We start from the raw sequence: 9,872 nt of genomic DNA, 5'->3' as shown, positions 1-9,872 counted from the left end.
TATGTATGTATAGCATTTCAATTACCACTGATAAAACATGCCAAAAATGTCATGTCATCGTTCATATGCCCATCAGTATTGACAGCCGGCTGGCTCCTGGCAGCTCTAATGTAACATTATTGCCATACAATGTAATATTACCCAAAGGACATTTAACATATCATCACAGACGAAAAGCAAAATGAAATATTCCACCTCATACAGCGCGCCCAATAGCTGAATTCATTCACACATCAAATTGCGCTGAAGCGAAAACAACCGTTAAAACACATTGAACCGAATGCGCTGAATGTCAATGTTGCTGGCAAGGACGCCAGCATGACGCTATATATGGCAAGAGCACATAAGGACTACAAGGACGATGGCGGATAGACAGCTGGCAGACGGCATGCATAGTAGACGAAGCGAATAAGGATTTGGAGAGAGCAGGAGGAGCATAAAGGCACATATATGTACATACTTATATGTAAGTAAGTGTAGTTATATAATTGTGCATTTGAGCATGCAAGCCAAAGTGAAAGAGCGCCAGCTATTGCTGTGGCAAACGCAGACAAACAATCACACACATGACTTAATCGCGATTCAACTTGGTTTGCGTGAATTCGCGCAGCAGAAATTAGAGACTCAGTGCGATTTGCTCTGGAGCAACTGATGATTTGCAGGCGAAGGTCTGGTGGGGGGAAAGGGGGGATGTGCAAAGAGAAAATGACTGACATATCATAGATTTGACTTGGCGTGGCAAGGAATCAAATCAAATGTAAGCAAAGCCAGCATAACATGTTCGAAAATACAGAAATTATACTGGTTATACTGTGGGAAGTCGAAGATAAACTCTTGTGTGCAAGTACACATGCACATAGGTACTATATACAAACGTNAAAGAGAAAATGACTGACATATCATAGATTTGACTTGGCGTGGCAAGGAATCAAATCAAATGTAAGCAAAGCCAGCATAACATGTTCGAAAATACAGAAATTATACTGGTTGTACTGTGGGAAGTCGAAGATAAACTCTTGTGTGCAAGTACACATGCACATAGGTACTATATACAAACGTACGTACGCAAACAAGCTTGTGAAGTCACCATAACAAACATTCACAGTTCAAGGCACTCGCTGTGTTGTAAGCAATGATAGACAGTCGCATATTAATCTAAGTATATGTATGTATGTTTGTGCTTATATTTGCTAATAACACATTTGACTACCGTCAAACATATTGCCTAGGGTGGTCCAAAAATGCATGTGAAAAAGTAAAGTCCGAATTTATGCTCTCAGTTCTTAGGATTCTCCTATACCGAAAAAATATACCGCTATTTTTTCATTTTGAAATCAAATAATGTTTAGAGGGCGCTCAAAGCGTTCAAAGTTTTCCATGCATTTTATATTGGGGAAAAACCAACTTTTCGTAGAAATAGTATAGAATTCTTAAAAAACAATATTTTTCTATCGGAAAAGTCTGTTTCTCTTCAGAAGATTCCCAATAATAATACCCAATTATTTATTTAACCATTCTTTTAATAGTAACTGTATTTTATGGGCTCGCCAAAACCCTCAGTAAATGCCAGAAAATGCAATGGGTTCATAAATAAAATCTTTAATATTAAAATATGGTTAAATAGACAATTTGGTGCTATTATTCGAAGTCGCCTGAAGATAACCAGACTTTTCCGATCGAAAAAATATTAATTTGCAAAAAAAGCTTTTTTCCTATATAAAATACACGGAAAAATTTGAGCGATTTGAGCGGATTATTAAAATTCCGACTTTACTTATTTTGGACCTCCCTAATAGACATACATATAGACATTTTATTGATGATTGGCGCTGTAACCGCCTAAGCGATTCTGGCCAAGTCCAAACAAAACGAATGGAGTGATTAGTTTCTCTACTCCCATAGACACAAGTACGAACATATGTCCTATATATGTGTGTAAATGCATCTGCTGCATTTGGCATATCCTATTTATGCGCAGATTGAGTTCAGTGCGTGTGTATGTCAACACCGACTGGTGTGTTTTTTTTCGTCTACATGAAAATTACACCCCAGACAAATTATTGAATTATTTGCATGATTTGATTGCATGATTTGTTGGGCTCAGTTGCATATTTATACATGCATACACATATACATACTATGTACATATGTTTACTTTAATATGTACTTACAAAAGTGTGTACATATGTATGTACCGGACATAGATAATTTAGTTTTGATATGCTCCTTGAGCAGATATGATTATTTGAATGTTGAAAGGCAGCAACGTGCCAAAGGGCATTGGACAATTAAGTGATGGGCAGTTAAGATCAAGATTTCGGAAATGGTAATGAATGAGATGATAGAGGAATATTAATTCAAGCTAATACAACGAGAGGCTAAAACATACATATATTTGAAGTTGAACAACTGTATGTTGATATAGGAACACAGAAAAGTGATGTATGTATATCCGCAGAAACGGATTAGTGCGTACCGAGACTTGCTCCGTTTGGATTATTCTTTACACACATCGCTCTTTTTGATTAATATGATCTATTTTGGAACTATTTTTTGTCATTAGATAAATAAGTTTCCACAGTGTGCCATCTACCCTGCCTTAAGTGTAAAGAACTAACAGAAAGAACTAAAATGGTTGGATCGAAACTGTTCATAATAAGCCGGCACTCTCTCTCTATCTCTCCCTGTCAGCTTAATTTAGGCCACCCTAGGTTCCTTTGGAATTTAACCTTGACAATCCTGGTGGTTTTCCAAACTACTCCAAGCGTATTAACTACGGCTGCTATTCCAGGAAAATACTTGTGAAGTGATAACATAATGAACTACAAAAGAAGAGTCGAAGTCAGGTCCTTGCTGGGAATTTCTTTGATTTTTCGTCGCTAGTTGCCTTAAATGTTAATTTTTTAAATATTCACAATTGGAGTATTCACACCTGCTGGTTATCAGGTTATCTTGTTATCTGCTTAAAATTTTTACTCAGTTTACAACAACAAATTACACATAATAATGTTTAACCAAATAACCGCAGAACGAAAAATGACACTGAAGATGGCACAACGCCGAAACCGGTTTGTCTCCAAACCAAATTTGACAAGGGATGACGGAAATTCGTTCCATAATACATCATACACCCACCCTGTCGGAAACAACAACAACCAAAAAGGAACCTGATAACCCTTCAGGTGTTAATACCTCAAATGTTTATCAAGTAAACTTTTTTTTGTAATTTTTTATAAAAATATTTTTCAAACCAAAATACATAAATCAAAGTTAAAACCTTTATACAAAATTAAGAAATATTCAAAAAATTTCATTGGCATTTTTTCTAAGTTTTTATTCTGAATTTTTAGGCTATTTTGGTTATATAGGGGGCGTTCCATACCAAAATGGACAGGGTTCACACTTCATGTATTTGATTTGTTTAAAATTTTTAGGGTAGATGGACAAACATAATTAATAAATAAATATGAAATTTGAGCTTGATTAATACATTTTTAAAAACTTTACAGCACAAAAACAAAAACAAATCGATTTAATAGTTTTCCAAATATCTCGAGAACGGGGCGAGGAAAAAATTTGAAAAAAAAATCACAATACAAACATCGAAATTCTCTTTGAAAAGACATATTTAAAAAAATTTTTTTCTTGAAAAATTTTTCACATACAATTTTTTGATAAAAAAATTAATTTGTGAATATATGGCAACTCAAAAAATAAAAATAAAAAAAAAACACAATGGTAGCGCTGACTATTGCGTAATTTTTAAGTATAGTACTACGGGGTGAACTACACAACAGTTTGAATTATGATTTTTTTTTTACACCGAAGTTGAGTAAAATGAGTACATTACAAATTTACAAACATTTTTAAAACTTTTTTTAATAATTTCTTTTTAGTATTCAGTTTTGAAGTTCATTAAATTTTAGTATAACAAAGCGAATGCAAAACTGGCGTTAATATTTTTTTAATTTTCTTTGAAAACGGTCTTGCGCATTTTCTTCCATAAGAAAAAAGTGTAAAAAGTCGTCAGCATCTGTCTGTNGTCTTGCGCATTTTCTTCCATAAGAAAAAAGTGTAAAAAGTCGTCAGCATAAAAAATATTAAAAATCAACGTAATTTTTCTGTAGCTTAAAATTTCCACTTTATTATACTAAAATTTAATGGCCTGCAAAACTGCATACTCAAAAAAAAAAAGTGTAAATTTTTAATGTATCATTTTTTTTTTTTAACTTAAATATACACATTTAATTGAGGATAGCTCAAAAACCTGACGTGATATAATAATTCTACGGCCAGTTTCGTATTCACCGCACCAAAAGCCTTCGGAAATATTTATTGGTGTTTCTGCTTCCAAAAAAGTTTAATTTTGTTGGCCTGTGTTATTATGCCTTCAAATTTTAACTCCCTTCTTGAAAATAAGCTCTTTCAACTGTCTTTTTCTTTTATTTTATTCCAGGTACACAGGCGACACTGGCAACTCCGTTTGAAATCAACCAGCTAAGGAATAAACGACTAAAGCGTTTTGAATCGGAACCGAATTGCTGAATACGTTATAGCTTGCCCTAAGGAAAACACCAACAGAAACAAATATCTTTGTCCTTACATATCACAATTATCTATGTACTTATATTATCCAAGTGGCGAATTTCAAAAATAAAAACTGAAACCATTAACTTCTTCTAAACTGCTTAAATTTGTTGGAATTATTTTTCACAATTTGAGTTTTACAATTTTCAAATAAAATACTGCTTTATAATAATAATAATAATATAACATCTTTTCCTAATTGTTTACTTCGTTGCTAACTGAATTTTCGTCAGCTGAAGTCTCGCGCAGGTGGACAGAATATTTTAAGGAAAAAATCCTTCGCCTCCACTTTCTACAAAATCTGTATTAAATATTTTTTGCAAAATGTGCCCGAAAATTGTTGATCTGTAAGAAATTTCTGCCTGTAGTAAATCTAACCGATGGTTGAACGCTGCGCACAAAAAATGTGAAAAGCTGACAGATGGGCGATTTTCGATTGAAAAAAAGGTCGTACGACCGGTGTATTTTTGTCTAAAAAGCTTCAAGCGCGAAGTTCTCATAACGGTTTTGTACAATTTTTACAAAAAATTGTGGGTCTATAGAGCATGCCTGAAGCTATCTTTTGGAGACTTAAACATTTTTCGAAAGCAAATTTTTATATTAATTTTCTGGGCTAGAAAAAAGACTTGAGGCGCGATTTTTCACATTTTTTTCTATAAAATCTGTATTAAATATTTATTACAAAAGGTGCCTGAAAATTGTTGATCTGGAAGAAATTTCTGACTGTAGTAAATTCAACCGATGGTGGAAAGTTGCGCACGAAAATTCAGAAAAATGTGAAAAGCTGACAGTTGCGCGATTTTTCGATTACAAAAAAGGTCGTACGACCGGTGTATTTTTGTCTACAAAGCTTCAAGCGCGAATTTCTCATAACGGTTTTGTACAATTTTTACAAAAAATTGTGGGTCTATAAAGCATGCCTGAAGCTATCTTTTGGAGACTTAAACATTTTTCTAGAGCAAATTTTTATATTAATTTTCTGGGCTAGAAGAAAGACTTGAGGTGCGATTTTTCACATTTTTTTCTTTAAAATCTGTATTAAATATTTTTTACAAAATGCGCCCTAAAATTGTCGATCTGGAAGATATTTCTGACTGTAGTAAGTTCAACCGATGGTTGAAAGTTGTGCACAAAAATTCAGAAAAATGTGAAAAGCTGACAGTTGGGCGATTTTTCGATTACAAAAAAGGTCGTACGTCCGGTGTATTTTTGCCTAAAAAGCTTCAAGCGCGAATTTCTCATAACGGTTTCGTACAATCTTTACAAAAAATTGTGGGTCTATAGAGCATGCCTGGAGCTATCTTTTGGAGACTTACACAACCGATGGTTGAAAGTTGCTCACAAAATTCAGAAAAATGTGAAAAGCTGACAGTTGGGCGATTTTTCGATTACAAAAAAGGTCGTACGACCGGTGTATTTTTGTCTAAAAAGTTTCAAGCGCGAATTTCTCATAACGGTTTTGTACAATTTTTACAAAAAATTGTGGGTCTATAAAGCATGCCTGAAGCTATCTTTTGGAGACTTAAACATTTTTCTAGAGCAAATTTTTATATTAATTTTCTGGGCTAGAAAAAAGACTTGAGGTGCGATTTTTCACATTTTTTTCTATAAAATCTGTATTAAATATTTTTTACAAAATGTGCCTTAAAATTGTCGATCTGGAAGAAATTTCTGACTGTAGTAAATTCAACCGATGGTTGAAAGTTGCGCACAAAAATTCAGAAAAATGTGAAAAGCTGACAGTTGGGCGATTTTTCGATTACAAAAAAGGTCGTACGACCGGTGTATTTTTGTCTAAAAAGCTTCAAGCGCGAATTTCTCATAACGGTTTTGTACAATTTTTACAAAAAATTGTGGGTCTATAAAGCATGCCTCAAGCTATCTTTTGGAGACTTAAACGTTTTTCTAGAGCAAATTTTTATATAAATTTTCTGGGCTAGAAAAAAGACTTGAGGCGCGATTTTTCACATTTTTTTCTACAAAATCTGTATTAAATATTTTTTACAAAATGTGCCTTAAAATTGTTGATCTGGAAGAAATTTCTGACTGTAGTAAATTCAACCGATGGTTGAAAGTTGCGCACAAAAATTCAGAAAAATGTGAAAAGCTGACAGTTGGGCGATTTTTCGATTACAAAAAAGGTCGTACGACCGGTGTATTTTTGCCCAAAAAGCTTCAAGCGCGAATTTCTCATAACGGTTTTGTACAATTTTTACAAAAAATTGTGGGTCTATAGAGCATGCCTGGAGCTATCTTTTGGAGACTTAAAATTTTTTCTAGAGCAAATTTTTATATTAATTTTCTGGGCTAGAAAAAAGACTTGAGGGGCGATTTTTCACATTTTTTTCTACAAAATCTGTATTAAATATTTCTTACAAAATGTGCCTGAAAATTATTGATCTGGAAGAATTGCCTGACTGTAGTAAATTCAACCGATGGTTAAAAGTTGCGCACAAAAATTCAGAAAAATGTGAAAAGCTGACAGTTGGGCGATTTTTCGATTACAAAAAAGGTCGTACGACCGGTGTATTTTTGTCTAAAAAGCTTCAAGCGCGAATTTCTCATAACGGTTTTGTACAATTTTTACAAAAAATTGTGGGTCTATAGAGCATGCCTGGAGCTATCTTTTGGAGACTTAAAAATTTTTCTAGAGCAAATTTTTAAATTTTTTGGGTTAAAAAAAGACTTGAGGCGCGATTTTTCACATTTTTTTCTATAAAATCTGTATTAAATATTTTTTACAAAATGTGCCTTAAAATTGTTGATCTGGAAGAAATTTCTGACTGTAGTAAATTCAACCGATGGTAGAAAGTTGCGCACAAAAATTCAGAAAAATGTGAAAATTGATTCCTGGCTGCTGGCTGTTTAATCAATGCTTAATGTTTAATGCATGTTTAACCAGATTACCTGATAACCATTCAGGTGTTAATACCTCAAATGTTTTTTTGTTATTTTTTTATAAAAGTACTAGCTGTACCCTGCTACGCTTTGCTGTGGCATATTCCTGTTACATGGATGATAAATGATTAACGAACCAAACATGCGTTTCAGAGAAGTTTGATTTTTCAGTATTTGTATGTAGGCACGCAATATTTTTTATTTTTCCATTCTTTACGTAGATATCGAGGCTAAATGGTTTGCCGGCAGGTAACATAGATTTGTCCATGTGAGAAGCAATCGGCATCTAAATCTAAGCCATACTTTTCCAAAGGTTGACCTAGAGCATTACTGATTGTGATTCCGAATGCCAATCGAATTGGGATTTGCCATCTTTTAAATTGAAATAGTGTGCCGGTCGGAATCATGGGAATTCTTCACCTTTGAAAGGCCACGTCAAAATCTTTGCTTTCACTACGCTGTCCATCAATTTCTTAACTGCGAGTCGCTTGCCGCTGCAAAGTTTTGGCTGATTAATATTCCGCAACATGATAAGTGCCACACCTATTTGCATTTTCAGTATGTTGGGTAATCCAATAAGATCAATTGAGTTCAAAAATTCCGTTGGAATGGTGTTAATCGACGTACATATACATATACATATTATTTCATCCTCGAATGCTGGATTGAAAAACATTATTGAGTTGATAGACATGCTTATTCGTCGTGGCAAGAATAGCTCATTCACTGAGCCAATCGTGATTCCTATATCTAATTTGAATATCCGATGCTTCTAAGTTACAAAAATTTTCAGGCAATAAAATTCGTCCTAATCTCTCATTGACTGGCAGCTTTCCGTTCCCTGTGTTCAGTAATTGTCGCGAGAATACCTAGGCTAATTAATCGCTCTGTAGTTAGACGCGCATATTCGTAGTCAACTGCAATGTAACAATCTTGCCACAATGTTGAATATTTCAGGCAAGCAAGCGGACGAGCGCTGGTGTAAATCAATAAATTACAGGCAATGTGTGCAGCGAGCAACACCAATGGATTCCCGAATGGTTGAACATTTCTACGCAGCATGGGCATGATGAGTGACTTATACGAGTGTGGTTTTTGTAAGTCCAGAGAGAACTTTACTCCCGAATTGCCTACTTAGTCCAAAGTAGCAATTGTTCGCTAAAGTAATGCGGCATTGGATTTCGATGCCGACATTATTTTCGGTGTTATGCTGGTTCCTAACTAAACGAAATTGTCTACTTTCTCGAAATAACAACAAGTGGCAGCAGTGACGTGGGTGCCATGCGCTACAAATTAAACGTCCTTGTAAAAAATTGTTATCTTAACATTTGTAATATGCGATTATAAATACCCTTCTGCTCACGCTTTAATTTGTGAGTGTTTCATTGGGCATATAATGGGATATCAGATTAATAATTATAATCATAGTCTTCATAATATTATCCAACGTTATTCAAATTGTTCTCGTTGATTTTTGGAAACAATTTTCTAAAAGCTCGAAGCAGTTCATCTAATTTAGCAAAAAAGATTCTGGAAAATGTGGGTATTGTTAGGTAGATATGTATTTCACTAAGGCAGATTCTTAGATATTTGAAAGTCGGAATAACTCAACGATAAAGCAGACACATTCTCTTTACTCGCAATATAGTACGTAGTAGGCTATGGCGACCTGAAGCGAAATTGTTTATGATTAAAAGTTAACTATTTTATAATGTTAGGGAATGGTGACAACAATTGTATGCTCTCGTTAGGTATGGTTTTTATTATTTTTATACCTCTCTACCACTATAACGCTCCCATACAACTGATTGTTCAGATATGAGATTTATGCGGCTAGGAACATGAAATTTTGCAAAAATTCCACCCAATATAAGCAGAATACTTACAGTGAAACTTGCAAATATCGGGCCACTATAACCTATAGCTCCCATGCAGCTGATTGTTCAGATATATGATTTTTCGTTATAACTCCTCCATTTATGTAGATAGGAACATCAAATATTGCGCTGTTATCACAGATGATCAAAGTAATACTTACAGTGAAAATATTATAGTTAAAAAAACTAAAAACACGCTTTTATTACAACAAGAACTAAAAAGTATAAAATAATTTGTAGATATAGCGATTCCGTTTAAGAAGAATAGGAAGTTCCCTAACCTGATTTAATTTAACTGTTTTAAGTTAGCTAAAAATATGATTAAAGTGATTGATCCGTAGTTATAGTCAAAATAAAGTGCACTGTAAAGTTTGAAAAAAACTCAGATACGAGTACCAAAAAAAATTCATTTAGACCTTTCATGCCCTATGTTTGCATTATTTGGCTAATAATTTTTTTGCGTGAAATTTGTTTATTTCATAAAATTTTTTTCAGACCGGCAATTGAGTG

This window comes from Rhagoletis zephyria, unplaced genomic scaffold, assembly GCF_001687245.7.
Source record: "Rhagoletis zephyria isolate East Lansing unplaced genomic scaffold, Rhagoletis_zephyria_1.1 Rzeph_scaffold_04700, whole genome shotgun sequence".
NCBI lineage: Eukaryota > Metazoa > Arthropoda > Insecta > Diptera > Tephritidae > Rhagoletis > Rhagoletis zephyria.
Note: the sequence above shows the minus strand (reverse complement) of the source record.